At 29.8% G+C, this 19105-nt stretch overlaps 1 long non-coding RNA gene across 1 annotated transcript; it reads right to left on the reverse strand.

Moving 5' to 3' along the window:
• Positions 1-13964: 13964 nt before the first annotated feature.
• On the reverse strand, positions 13965-19105 carry LOC114395756. Its single transcript, XR_003663096.1, has 2 exons — positions 14504-19105; positions 13965-14226 (listed from the first exon to the last, which is right to left on the reverse strand). It is a non-coding gene; the product is annotated as an uncharacterized LOC114395756 (long non-coding RNA).

Genomic DNA, 19105 nt, shown 5'->3' on the forward strand with positions numbered 1-19105 from the left:
TATCCAAATTTAAAATATTTTTACTAAATAATGCTACCTATAATGTTGTCAAGTAAAAACATGTAGTAAGACTTACTTTCTCAAATGGTACAATGGAAACTAGAATCCTAGAGAGATTTTGCATGTCCAAAGCATATTACTATCCTTCTTTTTCAATTGCAAAATATTGTTTTACTAACTTTTGAAATGGTATATTGTAATATTTTACTGTTGTTACTTTGTGTTTAATTTTTTCTACAAATTAATATTGCTTATATGTTATGAGGATATATATATATATATATATATATATATATATATATATATATATATGCAACTACTTAATAACATTATTAAAAGAAAAAACACAAATTTTTTATTACTTTTCTTATATTGCATTCAGCGATTTAAAGAGAGCCCGATGAACGTATAAAGCTAATTAACTAAAATTTTACTTTATATATTTTTATATAAATTACATTAATATATGCATACTGGATGAAAAAACAAACTTTTAGTTCATTTTTTCTCATCCTTATTTCACAAGACACTACTAAAAAATACAAAACATTAACAAAATAAAAATTCTTCAATAAAGATTTTTTTATTGATAAATGATTAGTGGTGGATATTTTACAATAAAACAGTATTAGTTGCTAAAATCAACACTGCTAAATTTTGTTGCTAGCTATGTTGTGAATTTGTAGTGGTAAGAAATTGTCTAAGAGTATTTTTTGTTAATTAGAGCTAAAACATATATATTTTGTTAGTAAAGTTTAATTTTAGTTGTTATGGAGTGAATCACTTCACTTAAAATGTTCATATGAGTATCTTGTCAGTGGATAATTTATATGTATCTTTATAAGTGATTTTTGAGCATTAAGACCTACTTTGACTTTGGCGAGCCTCCAGACCCAATTCGTCCCAACATTTTTGCACAAAAAAGCTAAATTTAAACAAACAAACACTTATTAACAATTTATACATGTCACTCTTATACATGTCTTGCCAAACCTAGCCTATGATGCAAGAATTCTTGAGAAAACAAATGAAACGACTTGTGTGAAATTATTACTTTTATTATAATTCATTAAATTTTAATATTTAATTTTTTTTGTCAGTATTGAAGGTAGAATTTAATCATCAACCAATTGTCAAATTTGCATTACAACTATAAGTGAACTGGTCACCAACAATAAAATTAACTTCCAATAATTTCAATCACTTAGAAATCATTTTTGTTAATCTCAAGACTCAAAATTTATCAATTAAGTGTTGCAAAGTTCTTCTGTATTGAGAAAAATTAGAGATTTGTGAATCTTGAAAATTTTTTAGTTTTCATAAGAAGAGGTTTCTTCTTCTTTCTCTATCTGATTATTGGATGTGGTTGATTTCTAACTTGAAAATTTGTGTTATATTTGTTTTTGGTGTACTGATGATACCTTCTGGTTCAACTTTTTATTCAGGTTGGTGTTGTCTGTCTATATGGGTATGTGTCTTCAACTTCATATGGACAAATTTTCACTGAAGAATATCATATATAATTTCTAGATGCTTAATTTATTTTGTTACCATTTAGCATATCTAATTTTTAACTTCCTTCCCAAACTTTATGTTGTTGTTTTTTCTTTTCCTCTCATTTTTGCCTCCTTACATGATCTATATGCATGATTTGACTTGTTTATGACATCAAGTTCCCTTCAAACATTTCATTCTCCACGTGGAAAAAAACATTTCTTTGTAAATATATATCATTGATGATTATGTTTAATTGACTTCTCTCATTTGTCTTTTTTTAAGATTTTCATGCATCTCTAACTTGGATTGACATTAATCCCTTTAAATCTCATTTGTCTTCCCATAACACTCTCCCCCAATTCATATGTCTTTCCTTTTGTTTCCCTTGATAGAGATAGACACAAGTCTAGGTTGACTTAGTGACTAGATCATATTTGAATCAAACCAAAAGAGGAAACCCAGGTTGGTTCAGACCATTTGGTTAAATTGTATTGGATCTGGGTACATCGAACTCAAACCAACCTAAATCTATATCATTTTAGAACATTTTTAATTTATGTTGGATAATTCTATAATTCTGTAAAAAAATTGTTGTGTAATCTTATAATTCTTATTTTTTTAAACTACTCAACTATTTATTTATTTTTCCATAATTTCTTTTTCCTATTTTTTAATTTTTATATTTTCAACTTTCCATTGCTTTTTTAATTATTGGTTAGTAGACTCGATGACATGACTCAAACCAACTTGAAGTTTCCAGTTGTAAAAAAAAAGTAAACAACCCAAACCAACTTAAACTGATTAAAATTTACTATTTTGGATCTAAATATATCATAAACCCTATTGATCCCTTGATGACTATTTAATTGAAATGTTATGGTTATCATTTTGTTTATTGGTCACAAAGTATTTCGATTAGAGATTCTTTATTTATTTTCCAATTTTTATTTTAATCCAATATCACAACTTTCATTTCTTCAATTTGAAAGGTTATAAATGAGTTAAATTAACTTGACTCGACTTACGACTCAATGAGAATTGGTTCAATTTGAATTTAGGTCAAATTTTATTATGAAAATATTTTCAAATTCAATTCAACTCGATTTCAGCTTTTGAACTCAAATTACATAAACAAAAAAATTACATGAATCAAATTATTTTTATGAATCTACCATTTGAAATTCATGAGTGAATGTCATGGCGGTGAACAATAATGTTCTCCCATGTCTTTGCATTCACATCAATTTCCCCTTTCCCTTGAGGTTTGTTTGTTATGTTTATGGGATGCTATATATAGGTTGTCTTCATCCAAACTTGTTAATTATTAGCTTGTTGTTCTTGTGCCTTTAGGCCATCCTTAATACAAAGAAAGATATTTATGTAAAATATTTAACATCAATATTTTTTAATGGCATTTTACATAAATATCATCAATGATATCTTTTTTCTTTTTTTTTTTTTTTTTTGTGTGTGTGTATATATATATATATATATATATATATATATAGAGAGAGAGAGAGAGAGAGAGAGAGATAATCAAATTAGCTTATAAATCAAATTAATCAAATTACACTTAATTCAAGAATCTAGTTTATTTAATTATCAACTTTAATTTTTAATTCAAATTCAACTTATTTAGTTCATAAACCAAGTTTATTGAACTAATAATAAGTATTAAATTGATTTTGAATTGGTTCAACTCATTTTTTATCCTCTTGATTTATTGATCTTAATTAAAATGTCAGTCAATCATAGTTTATGGTGTATGGTTAGTTATTAACTTTTATAATAAGTACATTAAAAATCACACTCATGGTTAGTTATTGATATCATGAAATTTTTTATAAGAATAATCCATAAAAATGAAATTGTTTATTTAATTATCATAACCATTTCTTCAAACTCTAAGTTTTTCCCCAAGTTCATATTATTTTCCTTTTCTACTCATTTTGTATCTGTGTTCATCTCTTACTAATTATGTTTAGTTGACATCTTGCAACTACTATTATTGAAATGATTATGTAAATGCATCATTAGGAGTTATAAGATTGGCTTGGGGGTTGAAAGGAGAAAGGGGGAGGGAAAGGTCATGGATTTAGGGTTTTCAACTAACATTGGACTTTAAAGAAAGTGATGATATGACAAATAAATCATTGATATATTGTATAACATGATTATATCACATTATTAATAGAACAAAGATAAGGAGAGAGACTAAAGGTCAAATACTTTTTTATACCAAAATTGACTAAATATTTAAGAAAAAAAAATCAACCAATGACTAAAATAGAATGAAGAGTATAGAGTTTAGCTTCTCAACTTCATGTCTTGATACATATAGTGTCAACAAGAAAACAAGTGAGATTTTAAGATGAAATAGATTTTACAGAAAAAAGAAGAAGTAGAAGAATTATTGATTTGGAAGAGAAGAATCAACAAGAAAGAGAGAGAAATTTGGCATTGGAGTTAGAAAGGAATAACAACTCAATCAACAATGACATCAAAAATAAAGGAAAAGGCAAGAAAACAATGGAAGTACTGGAAGACTCGAGTGATTTTAACAAGGATGAGGAGAGTCCAATTAAGAAGGGGCACAAGAGCAAAGAACTAGATCAATTGATCTCTTCAATCAAGGTGTGTCTCCATAATTTTTTTTCAGCTGTATTTTAATTAAACAAAGCAGATATAGTATTTGGTAAGCCATTCTAGTAGCTAGCTAGTAAGCTTGTTAGACCAATGCCACTTCTTGAATGCAAATACATGTATATATCTTGTTTACTTTTGCTAATTTTATTATTTGTGAACTTCAGAATGTGAACTCATTGCTAGAAACAATATTCTGACTTGCGGTATATTGTTCATGAATATCAAAATTTTAGTTGCATAAATTGATATCGGATAAATGGATTACATTTTTTTAATATAAGATTTTTTTTATAAAAAAAAGTACATCTCCATATAAAAATTTATAGAAAGTCTAGTGTAAATAGTAAATGACATCTTTTGTTATTTAAAACATTATTGTTAGAAGATCATGTGTCTCACTTAAATCATTTTTTTAATATGAAATAATTTACAAAATTGAGATATAACTTGGCAACTTTGATGAGGTTTATTGGAGACTATAAGATATATCATGATAACTTATTAGTTCCAATAAACACAAAATATAAAATAATAATTTTTCAATATAATATCACCAACAGTCAAATTCACAGGACTTGGTTCTATGTAGCTAGTGATTTTGCCTCAATTGATTGTCTAAAGCATCCATTGATCATGCCATTGTTCATCATCCTTTGTTTTCCTAAGAAATATCAGTTCAATACAATTTCATCTCCAAATTATTTTAGTAAATTTGTTGGAATGTTGATCTTTAAGATTGAGTTAGTGAAACATTGATGTTACACTTGCACGGTTGCACCCTTTCTCATCACAAATTGTAGTCTCTCATTCGTTTTTACCAATGAATAATTAATACAACCATATGCTCTGTACTTCATTTGTTTATTCACTTATTCTGCCACTTGAAAGTCAATACAGGAATTAGGAAAATACAATCAGAATGCAAGTGCCACAGGAACAAACGGTATTCTTATAACTATCACCAACAACCACAATAGATTTTGTAGTTGCACCTGCCAAATGATATGCTTATAATAACAATTGTTCTACTTTTTACTTGCAGACTCATTTCTGAATGGTGTGCCCTTAAAGAGCATTCTTGAAAATATCATTGATTTCCTACAAAGGTGAAAATCATATTAGTTTATGATTATTTTTAAATGCCTAAAAATGGATGAAATATATAATATTCCATTACAAAGATCTCCCTGAAATTTATCCATGTATAAATAATTATGAAGCTTTTTTAAATGTGCAGAAAAGACACGAGTGAACTATTTGCTCAACCAGCTAATCTTGATGTGGTTTGTTGTTTACCTTAAATTTGATGATTTAATTAATTACTTCTTGTTTATTTGATCATTGAGTTTGATTAGTTATGTTCAATAATTACTTTGAAAGATGGAGAATTATCACGAAATTGTCAAGCAACCAATGGATTTTGGTACCATGAGAGCCAAACTTTACGAGGGCATGTACTCAAACCTCAATCAGTTCAAGGTTAGAAAATCATCAGACTTAACTCTATCATTTTTAGAGTTATTATTATCATACATTCATCTCATCTTTCATCTCATTTTTTTTCTCATCTCTCTTTTTGGTTCTCATCACATCATTAATTTATCACCTTTATTACTTTTTTCTTTCTTTATATTTTTTCTATATCACTCCCCCCACACCCAAAAAAAAAAATGGGGTGTATGCTCTCCGTTTTTCTTATTTAATTATATATGAACACTCGTATATCATAAACACTGTAATGTATTAATTGAATAGTTACATTTTATAACAAACATTTTTTCTAACTCACCTTTTTACTTACCTTTCAATTTGAATTTGAATTTTTATCTATTGCAATTGTTATATTTTAATTATTTTGAGAACAAGAATCTGTGTTATTTTGGTTTTGTTGATCCTGATCTCACCACTTACACATTGTACGTACTTGAATATTGACTACAACTAGTATAAAAATAATATGATTAAGCTAGCTGGCTTCATGTCTCTAAACCCTTTTTAAAATATATCTCACCTCTTTATTTAGTGCCTAATTGTGAAACAATTTCCCTCAGTGCCAAACTGATGCTTCGTTCTATTTCAATGATGTACAGCGTGATATCTTTCTGATATGCAGCAATGGAATGAACGCTAGTCCTAAGACATCAAAATATCATGAAGTGGTATGAACAAATAAAATAGAAGTTTTTAAGCTATTCAAGCTTATTATTCACTATAAAATTTTGAATAAGCTTTGTTCAATGTAATTTGTTTCAGGCTGGAGACATTAATAGGTATGCAAAGTGGATATTTGAGGCTCTGAATTCGGATCTTGGACATTTTGATTCGGAACTTTCCCTCAACCAGAGAGGTCCAAGCAGAAAGCAACAAAAGGAGCAATTGAGAATCCCACGGAGGGTTACTACAAAACGTGCTGGTATGGAAACCTGTACCTCATTTAACCTGCATGTAGACTTAACCATTATGTAGTCCTAATCCTCATTTGTGCATTCTGTCATTGATAAATAAAAATTGTTTGTTAGAAGAAAAAAAAAGTTCCTTCTTTCACTATATGTTAAAAATGAATTAAAAAGTTCCTTGGTAAGAAAATTAAGGTTGGTATTCTAATACATTCATGATTTGTTACGTATATACATGTGAGTAAATAAAGATAAAATAAGTAATTTCAGACGTTGGTAAGAAAATTAAGGTTGATATTCTAATACATTTACAATTTGTTATGCATATACATGTATTATCAACCCACAACCATTAATTTTTTCATCAATAATTGAATTTAGTTTTTCCTCTATCGTGAAATGCTTACTTTAGAATAACCGGATTCAACTTGTACATATTAATTAAAGCCAAATTCATGTGAATAATTAGTAAACCAAAACTTTTCCTCTTGTTTGAATGAATAAGAGCAACTAATTGTATTTTCCTCTTAACACCGGGAGAAACAATGTTACTCATTCTACGGTACTTGAAACAGAAAAGAGGGATAAGTACTGGCCTCCAAGTAAGCCACTGGTTGCAGAAGTCCTAAATGCTAAGAAGCCTATCATTCAAGTAAGTTCCTTTTTTCTCCCAAACAATTATATAAGTTGGCAATCTAAAAACAATCATATAAGCTGATAATAAATATGACTATATGAGTAATAGTTGGGAAGAGTGTAATGCACACATCGGATATGGAACAAGCAGTAGATCATATAGGGACACATTTGCACATAAAACTTCCTTAGTAGTGGATCTTACACTCTGTACATTAGATTTCATTTGGTGTTCGCTACAAATTTAAAAGAGAAACATGATAGTCCATTCTTAACTCCTTATACTGCATCCACATGACTATTAATTCAACTAATACTACTTCCACGTAGCTGTTTATCTCAATTCTTAAATGACTAACCGAGATTTCCAATTTCAGATTTTGTGCTATAAAAACTATTGCCATTCATAATGCATATGTTGGTATTGCAGTTGAACGAAAATGCAAGTAAGTACAAAGAGAGCCTGCTGCGGTTTGTGAAGGATTTGGGACCAACAGCTCAAAGGGTTGCAGCCAAAAAGCTAGAAGTTATTTCCCCAGTTGAGAATGTATCTTATTTTCATGAATCTGCAGTTCAAGAGCATACCAATCGACTCCACTTAGGAGCTAACAGAACAAGCAACACAAGACAGTGGAATACCTCTGCTGGTACGCCAACTATGTTAGCCACTGGAAGCTCCAGCAATGTGTTTGCTCACGTCCATCCAACAAGCATGTTCTCAGGACGTCCTCAACCAAGGTTAACAGGCAATAGAAATAGCCTTTCACTGTTTTCGTCTCTCATACCAAATCCATGTCTTGTGTCTCATTCAAGGCCAGAAAACTCAATGTCTTGCATGCCAAGCAACAACCTCGCCCTGCTACCCCTTGTGCATCAGCCAAGGTCAGAAGGCACTAGTAACCTCTCAGATCTGCCTCTTGTATCTCAGCCAACGCCAAGAGAATCAATGTATGCCATGCCTAGCAATAACCTTACAAAGCTATCTCTTTTTCCACACCGAGAAGATTGTGTGTCCAGAATGAATCCTCATGGACCAGTTCCTCAACAGGAACCAAATTCATCATTTCTACAAATTCTCTTAGGAGGTGAAACAAATAATTATGGAGAAGGAGGAGGTACTCTTATAGGCCAGCCAGAAGAGGTTCCTCCACAACTTCCTCTGAACAATGATAATGATGATCATGAGGAACCCAACTTAGAACTTCACCTCTAAGTATAGTACTGGTCGATCTGCTAAAGTATGGAAGACTAAGGACATGTTTGATTTCTCTGTTTAAAAATAGTTTTAGTTTCTTAGAATTAAAATTTTAAAAAACTTGTTTGATTGCAGTTGAGGGAAAATCTTCTCTCTACATTGAAATTAAAAGAGTGTCCTACTTTCCTGTTTCCGTGATGATTGTTTATTCTTTTCGATTTTTAACTGCTGAATGCTAACCATTTGGTAACATCAGATCAGATGTCATGTACTGCTTATTGATCATTGCTAATTGCTGATTGCTAACCATCCAAAACTGGAATCATGAACACGTGCATTGTCATATATACATTTCTAACCATTTTGTCAATGTCTCTAAACACGTGTGTTGATGATATTGAGTCATGAAACTGCTGATTGTTAACCACTGAAAATGCATTGCATATCAGTTAGTAGGCCAGGAGAATTTACGTTTTCAACCAATAAGAAAACAGAAGATAATCACAAAAACATCTTTTAGCTATTTTGGTTTTTAAAATCTTATTTTGAAAACAGTTTAAAACTTAATAATTTTGGAGAGAAAATGATCCTTAAATAGTCTAAATTTGTTTTAGAAAACTGAAGGGATTCAAACAGGCCATAAAATCCTTTTCATTTTTTGTTAGATAGATACTAACTATCTGTTGTACCTTAAGAGTATGTTCAATTTGCTTGCTTAGTGTGGACAAACTAGCAAAGTTTTCTACTTTGAATTGAAAACTATTACTATCTGTCGTACCTTAAGAGTATGTTTTGAATTGAAAACTATTACTGTTTGCTTGGCCAACAACTAGCAAAGTTTTCTACTTTGAATTCGCTCTACCATGCAGAGCTTAATTGGTTCATGGGACAAGGTATTATATATAACAAGACAAAATTTGCAAATTTAAGTTTTTTTTTCTTCGTGGCACAATATACACCGTTTTAGATTTTGCTAGAATTAAATTTTCAAAGATTAACATTAGAATATTGTAATTATTTTTGAAAGTAACATTTTAAAAGTACGTTAAAAAACCATCTTTATTTAATTGATAAAATAAGCTCTTCAAATGTAAATAAAATATAATTTAAGTCACCAGAATCATTTCTTTACAATCAAACACTTTTCATTTCTTCCAGCTGAATCATTTCAATTCATCACAAAATTCATTTTGAAAAGTCTAAAATTTAACCAAACATGTAATAATAATGTGCAAACGTCTTTACTTCCCATAGCCAAGATTCTTGAGCTATCCAAAGACTATTAAATGTGAGCTCATGTAATCGTAAAAATTACCCCTTATTTCATGAATGTCCCACATCACACATTAAATGAGATTCAAAAGCTAATTAAACTCCATAATAAATACGTACCATTCTGAGTAGTTTCATAGAAAAATAGAGTCTTCGAGCAGCTAACTGCACACCAGACAGAAAATATAATTGTAGTGATTTCCACCTCAGTTTTGGCAACAGATAAAGTCCGAAGTTATTACCCTTTATTAATCACCAATTAACGACAAAAAGTTATTCTGTTATTGTCTATCACCAATCAAAGTTTCTCTGGTCCCTCCAATCCAACATTAATAAAAGATTAAACACTATACTTAGTTCAGCATCAATGACAAGGACAGCTAAACCACCTGTTGAAGTATCCGGTTTTTAGCACATAAAAAATCAATTATATATAAAGTTGGACAAGCCCTATCGCAACGATTGAAGTGCGTCTTGGTGACTAAATGATTCATGGATTTGAATTCAGAAACAACCTCTTGACAACTGCATACAATGACCCCTGCCCGTATCTTCGGTCTATGCTTAATGAGAAGTCTTCTAACACTACATACCTTAGTTAAATTTACATATGAAACAGGCCAAAAAAATATTATTTTATTTTATTACTTCATATTTTTAAAATTTTATATCATTAGTTTTGATTTGTTAAGTAATAACATGAAAAACTAACAATGTCACATAATCATCGGTTAAGTGATGATGTGACAAATTAATAGAATGTCACATTATTACTTAATAGACTTAAACTAATGATAAATACCAAAAATAAAAATTTAAAAGTATTAGGTAATAAAATAAATAAAAAATATTTTTAGATAATAAACTGAAGAATGAGTATATTATATATGTAAGAAAAATATATTTAAATTTTTTTTCTATGGGAGTTTTAGTTTAAGTAAATATTATAAAAAATGTGACATGTGCTTGCATTTAACTATAGCCCAAGAGTAATCACCATCCACCAACTATATTTTTTCGTGTGAATAGAAGATATAACTATAGTTCCATCTTTGATTCATCAAATAATTACATATTACATATCAACCACAAAATAAGATTATATGAGATCGTCAATAAAATCAGACAAAATGGTTTAAAAAAAAGCCCACGACACCCAAAAACTAGCACTTTCTTGAAGTTGACTCAGTTATGTTCGAACCGGTTAAACTTACAAGATTCTATAATTTAAAGCAAGGTAAATAAATTCCTTTACACTTTCTCATTTTAAAAGGGTTGAGGATATAGAAAAACCCTTTGCATATTGAAAGAGAATGGTGAACCTACCATTACCAAAGACATCACCATATATAGAAACAAAACACAAGACATGTATAGGCTAGCCCCTACATAAGGAGAAGAGAGAATAGTATGTAGAGTCGTTTTCCAATCCAACACTGTACTACTCTACCGCATGTTATGGAGCGTGCTATTGGCGCTTACAAGAAACCATGAATGCTCAATTGGGAACTAACAAATATAGGCCATACAATGGGAGGCACATGTAGTGTCATTTTTAAATGGATTCTTTTTTTTTTTTCCCCATCTTTTTCTTCAAACATAAATATATTTATTGCTTTCATTTGTCCTTGCTCCATTGGTGTTTGCCCTATATACGAAATAAAGAATCCTTCATCTGCCTAAGTTATTGGCTCTTGATATTCAGCTCTCTCAGATAACTCATGGTGCTTGCTTGTGTCTTCAGAGACCACTTCTAGCACACCCCACTTGCATATGTACCAGAAAAAATGGGGTCACCATATCAAAATTATTAGATATGCATGCATGCATTCATATGACGAGGATTCAACCTCACTTAGCACGCACATTCAAATTTACATGGGACCACGAACGATGGTGAGACGTATGCATACACTCGTTATTTAAGATGCGTTGAGATAAATAGCTTGAATAAACATTTAAATATTTGACAACAGTAAGTAATAAGTTAGCCCAAAACTGGAAATTTAGCCGGCATCTGAAAGTTATTAGGTGAAAACTGAGAGCTATTATCAAGTTCATTTATTGAATCATAAATACTTAATAATATAATCAAATAAAGTAACACATAAATGTATATTGACAAAAATAAACATATATAATATTTTTATATAAATTCTATTTCATTAATAAATAAAAATAACAATCTTCAATAGACAACTTACCTTTCATTGTTGATTAATATGGTATCATTGTATACTTTTGAATAATATTGCATATGTATATTGTGATACTAAGTCCATATAAATATCTTTAAGTATAATTCTAAAATAATAATGTAAGGGTTAAAATAAACATTGCCAAAAACACTTAACATATAAAAGGAATGAGCGACCAGTAAAAAGACTGAGCGAGAAGAGCTGCAGTCAAAGGTGTTCGTAAACATATCCTATCTAATAATGTGAACCAAAAAAAGCAATGTAGAAAACCGATAACTGGATAAATAAAAAATTGAACGATCAAAAGATTAAAAAATTGACTTTTTTTATTGGTTGAGATCGGATTTGAGTTTAAAAATCAATCTAATCTTATTCAAACCAACTTATATACATTCATATATTTTTATTCATAAATTTATAATATCACTCATTTTTATTTTTATTTTCTATATATCTATAAAATTATCATATAACTTATATTTATTTTTAAAAATATATTTAGTTAAAGAAATTATTTTACTACCTATTTGAGTTAAGATGAATAAATATACTATTATTAATTATATAGGGACATATAAATGAAATATTTGATATTTTAAATTATTTTATATTATATTTATCATATATATTTTATTTCAATATTTTAAAAAAATAAAAGTAAAAATAAAATCAAAAATTGATCCAATTCAAATTTCTTTAAATTTGATCAAATTGGACTGGATTAAAATTATAAACTACACTAATTGGATGATAAATCAATAAAACTAAAATAATTGAATCAAATATTTTTCTTTTTAAAACTGATGATTTTTCTTTTTTAAACTGATTCAATCTAAAGCGAACACCCTAGCTACCCAATGGGTAAGTGCATGGGACCACGTGTAGATAAGTGGAAGTAAAGAAATTAAGAAACTCAAAAGGAACAACAAAATCCTCCAGTTTAAAAGGAGTAAAAAATAAATTACATAAAAGGTAAAAAAAGAAATAAAATATAAGATTAGAAGTTAAACATAGTAGTTGAAGCAGCATCTCCTGAAACAAGACAGACATAAATTAACTCCGCGGTGAAATAAAACGTTACTTCAGCTAAAGTGTAGTTGGAAGAAAAAGTTATATAAAAAATCCAAATCTTATTCTAATTGCAAGACAAAATAATAATTTTAAAATCAAAGGATAAATTTTATTATAGAATACATAAACATATACACCCAAAATTAAAAAAACATAAAAAATCTAAAAAATTATTAAACGTATTTCTGTAAGTTTTACATATAACATAATTATTAGTTGAGAGATAAAAACAAAGCTTATGTTTTAAATGTTTTTATTATAAAAAGAACTGACAAAAATAAACTCATTTCTCTAAAATAAGCTCCATCATGCAATAAAATGTTATTCTATAAAATAAATTACACACCTATCAATTTAGAAGAACCCAAAACCAGCATGCTAACCAAGCAAACCAAAAGTAGTGGTCCGGCACTAGACTGACATCAACATTCAACAAAGTTAAAATACTAGCAGATTCTAACAAATAGAAACGAAGGAGGAGGTTAGGGCAAAATACTCTTCAGATTTACGAGAACTTTTTTATAATTGACACTAAAAAGGCCCAACAACATACCGGCCATTTCTTGAATCGTCCAGAATTAAATAATTAAATAATAAGTAAAATGTTAAAAATCCAGTTCAAGTGTACTTGCATCTCGAACTCCTCAGAGAACCGACTTAATTTTTAAGTTAGTTCGGTTAAACACATGCAAACTACTTAAATAAATAATATCCTATATTGGAAGTATTGCCTCAAGAAAAGTACTTTTGCCAAAACCTTTTAAAACCCCAAAAATATTCATATCTTAAAATGCCAAAAAATGGTACCCTAATCAACATGTGCCAGGTTTGAGAATAGACATAAATACAAACTCTAAACCCCATATTGATTCATAAAATATAAATATCAGTTAGTATAATAGACATAAATACAAGCTCTAAACTCCATATTGATTCATAAAATATAAATATCAGTTAGTTTAATCCCTTACTTCATAGTATTATCATTTTGGCCCTTAACTTTACAAATATCATTCCCTATTAATCTTTAACACAATTATTGAAAAACTACAGTTAGAAAAGACTAAAATATTTTATAAAATTAAAGACAAAATATACAAGTTTTTTGTGAGTAAACAAGAGTATACCCCCATTTTTATGATATTTTGGAAGGAATAGGCAAAAAATATAATGAATAGCTCTAATAATTATCAACAAATTAGTAGAACAATATAGCTCCAAGTTCCAACCTCTGGCTAGGCCCCAGCAGAGTAATGGACAAGAATGCAGCGTTTCTGACGCCAATTGCACGTCTAATATTTAAATTCTTCAGGCTCTGCAAAACTAGAAGATTCATCAGTAACTATTTATATATAACAAATTTTTCATGTCTAGTAAAGTTTTTTATTTCTTTTCATAAAAGGAAAAGACAATGACAATGGACACTTTACAACCAACCACCTTTTGCTTCTCAAGCATGTTCTTAATTTCTTATATTCAAAATATATATAATGCTATGCTTTTTTGTTATTATTTGTTATCAACTGAGTCCAGGGTTGCTTCTCAATCTCATCAACATCTTTTATGAAGATTGTTCTGGCAACAACACGTACCTGATATTGACACAACACAATGACATGTGTTCCAATCACCGGTAATATGACCCTATATGCTGGTATTTGAGCTCCTCCAGTATATCCAACTCAGAACGCAACGTTTGTGTTTAAACTGACCAAGGTTTGCTTTTGTTAGTGTGTTTTGGAATAAAGTGATCCAACACACACTACACTGCAATCAATGCAGTGTAGGTAGTATATTTTCTGAGGCATCTATGACAGAGTTTAGAGCCAGCTAGCCACCAAATATGAATATCAATGAATCAAATAATGAATACCTCAGTGTCCCAAAACCCTTTGTGCTGTATTCCATCAACATCAATGATGCGCATTTGAAAATGTTTATGAAAAGTTGTTTAAAGAGAAATAATCCTTCTACAACAAATGTAGAACAATGCATTTATAATTTATAATTTCATACAACTAGAAAAAGTAAAGAGAGAAAATTTGAAGACTTAATAAATGATATAATAAAAAACGAAAAAATAACACTATACAAATTGTTGTATCTTTTTAATAAAATCTTAGTGTGTAACTAGTGTATGCCCTACTAGGGAAAAAAATAACATCACTATCTAATTTCAAATAATCATATATAATAAACTTATTAACTTAAAAATAATTACTTTTAAAATCATACAGACAATGATGTCGTATTATTTGACAATATATAATATTTTAACTTAACATACAAAACTTAAATTCATAAAAAAAAAATAATAAGTTACATTAATAAATCACATGAGCAAAAACTAACAATTAACAAAAAAAAAAATTATCATAGGAATTTGTTTCATAAATAATTGATCTCAATATACATGCATACCTTATATTAAATTATAATATACTTGGGTAAGGGATCAATTTGCATATACTAAAATATAGACTGCCCATGCATGTAAATTGTACTTTTAAAAATTATGCAACAACATTGGGCCCACATTACCATTTACGATAATGACAATATAATGTGGATGTACAAAATCTGAACTACTAAAAACACTACACATAATACAGAATCTTGTGACCACTGGCATCGACCTAGTAGTGAAAGTTTAGAGTAATATGCATTAGGTCTTAAATTCAAAGCTCAACGAGAACATTGTAAAAAAAATACAGAATATTATGCGTGGCAAATCATATGAAAGTATGGTTAGTACCACAATAGCTTACACCGGGGGAAAACAGGCTAATAACATAATTCCATTTCCACCCCCTATACAGTAAAATCGATGCAAAACATTTTTCAAACATAAACCATACATGACGAAATGAGTGACCATAAATTTCAGCAATTCATTCATATACCATGTCAGAGGATTTTCTATCAGAAATATTAATGTAATGTCTGTTTGTACATTTCATTTTTCTATTTAATATTTTTTTCCCAAAATGAAACTAATCATATTGTCAGCTGCGACTGCTACATTTTGAGTAAACAAACATATTTTCCTGAACGAAAATTTCACAAATTGATACAAATGCACACCCACTTTTTTTTTTTTTTTTGCTTACACCGTGTGAACTAGTAGTATTTTAATAACGGAGGTATGATCAGGGGAAAATTTAAAAGGTACGTGGTGAAAAACGATATTGGTGCCATTAACATGGCGAAAAAAAATCTGGAAATTGAATTTTCCTAGTACCAACTTGTATGTATGCTGTTAACTGAAGTTACCGAAAACAGCTTTCCGTATATATATCCATAAAATTTGACAACCAAAATCCAAGGGAGAAAAAACTGCCAAAATTCAAGGTGACAAATTGACAAAAAATACAAACCTTACCAGTTGTTTCTTAATTACCACACTTACATATAAATTGGTCCCACAAATTTTATGGAAATCCAACACATACTAGACTTTTGAATTAACCATAACAGGGTGGAGCAAGCCATTTTTGCTTGAGGGGGCTAAAGAAAGAAATAAATTTTGAGGAAGCCAAACGCAAAGAAAAACATCAAAAATCAATTAAGAGTTACTAGTAAGGCTTTGAAAAATATTATAAATCAACAAACAGTTTTCTTAAAAATTATGAAAATAAAATAAAAATATGTATAGTATAAAAGATTTTGTTTTCCTTTTAAGTTAGCCAATACTATCCCATGAATATAAAAGGAAACGCCCTGAATAATGAGTTCTTCCAATGCAAGAACTAAATCGGGGAAAATTGAATAGCAGAATAAATTTAACAAGAATTTGTAACTATAATTTAAGAATGTGTTATAAGAAGATGAAAATTAACAATAGAATAACAAAATATGCTGTTTAACAATGATTTGCAACTAAAATTAAGATTAATTATTACATGGAAATGAAATGATTAAAACATTAGGTTCAGAGCAGTGATGGATTAAGCATCATTTGATGGAATGCACACAAAAGAATTTATTGAAATGGAAAGGGGGACATTAAGTAAAACATCCAGTACACTATAGATGTAAAAACGGGGAAGAATTAAAAGGTAAACATAATAAAATTGGGAAAACTATCATATAAAAATAATGATAAAAACAAAATTGGGAAAACTATCATATAAAAATAATGATAAAAACAGTAAAAGGGAGCTCCCTTCAGTCCAAGCACAGACAAGAAAAGGATGAACTTTACCTCCTGCATCATTCAGGCATTCACAATAGCATACCATGACACCCGTTCTATTGTGTTTGAATGAATGAGTCAGCAGCTAATTCAAACCCTCTATCCATCCATGAGTGGACTGAAGGAAGCTCTCTTAAACTATTCCTCATATTGAAAGGGAAATTGGATAGTATAGCAAGAATTGTCACAAGTCATAATAATTTTGGATTTAAAAGGACAGGAGAATCTTTACTCTAAGCATTTCATTCATGAACACCACATGCAATTAATTAAGTCAAAAACCAAGCGAAAATGCTGCAAACAAAAAAAATATTAAACGTATATAGCTGATTTCATAGTCTATTCAAGAAGGTAAATTTATGGAATTCATACCAACAAAAGGAAATTATAAGAACAACAACAATTAGTACTCCCTGTAGGCACTAAATGAAATCATTAACAATGACGCAAGATTGAGGGGCCTGATCCAATTCATATTACCACTGGCAAACAAAGACGAACATTATACAGATATATTGAATTAGAGCACTGGCATGTGACACTTATTCTTCATAGCTAGGTAAGACTAAACCTGACTTTTCAGGAAGAAGGAATCATATTCCGCTAAGCAGTCAAATTCTTAACAATGTTGATAAATTAAGGGCCAACATTTTACAACTATCTTTACATAGCATGCTGTGTAACTAATACTGGCAGAAATTAAACGACATTATATAACAACTTCAGTGAAATTTGTTTCTAAAATATTGGAAAAACAATTATTTACAAGAACCCTAACCCTAGGACTTAAAGCTATCAAAGGGCACCACTAGAGAAAATGCATGTACGATTCTGATAAACATTTTTCCTTCGTTAAAAAATAGAATGTGCCCTTTCTTCTAACCCTTTGATTATCATGCACAACATATAGATGAACAACGCAAACACTAGCATATAATTTCACGAACATGCCCCAACAAAGACAAAAATCCAATATAATTTCAGTGGTCAAATCACACAGGAGTAGTACCGTAATGTGATATTGATGAGCAAAAAACCAAAGAGTCAACTTTGCTATGTAACATAATGCAACAACAACAATCAAAATCAAACTAGCTACATCTTGAACTTACTACTTCAGCGGTTCTTTCATTGAAGCGAACCTAAAAATCAAAAGTCTTCAACCAAAGAACAATATCAGAGCCACCACTGTCCAAAACGACAGAGAATGGGGAAACAAAAATATGACTTAGAAGACCGAAGGAGTTCCATATAAGTTAAACTAAAAAAATAACAAGCGAAAGAAAATGGAAAAGAAAAACAAAACAAAAAAGAGTAAAGAGTCAGAAGCAGAAATCACGGAAGAGAAACCGTGTTAAAGAAGTAGCAAAGAGTAGTCAATGTCTTCATGAGAGTCAGAGAAGGGAAAACGATTGAAGATCTCACATCCACACAAATCTGGCAAAGCAGTAAAAGCACTATTTCCAAAAACAAAAAATGAAACAAAGGGCAAGCAAAGATAATCTTTTTCTTTTCCTTTTCCCAGCAAGGGAAAAAATTCTGAGAGGATTTTAAGATTTTCCTCAACCTCACAAACCAGATATACAAAAACCAGAACTAGTAAGAAGGGAGATTTTCCTTCATGTTTCTTCTTCTTCTTCTCATTTTTTTCTTTCTTTTCTGAAACTGATGAAAGAAATTAAGACCCTTATCTCACTCTCTCACACACACACAAACCGACATAAAATGTACTGTGTAAGTACAGTGAATAAAGGGTAAAAAACAGGAAAGTCAGAATGGAAAAGTGGGGTTCCCCTTACTTCTTTTAAGTCTCTCTATGTGCCAGTCACTTCACTCCACTGTTGTGCACTATTCTCTATTAGACTTGGTGAGTGACACTACAATCTAGTAATCTACGCGCTCTCTCTCACTCTCTCTCTCTCTCCTTTTATAGTGGCTACTACTACTGCTATTTCCTCGATCTGGTTTTTGTACATAGAAAAAGCGATGAACATGGTGC

This window comes from Glycine soja, chromosome 18 (genome assembly GCF_004193775.1).
Source record: "Glycine soja cultivar W05 chromosome 18, ASM419377v2, whole genome shotgun sequence".
NCBI lineage: Eukaryota > Viridiplantae > Streptophyta > Magnoliopsida > Fabales > Fabaceae > Glycine > Glycine soja.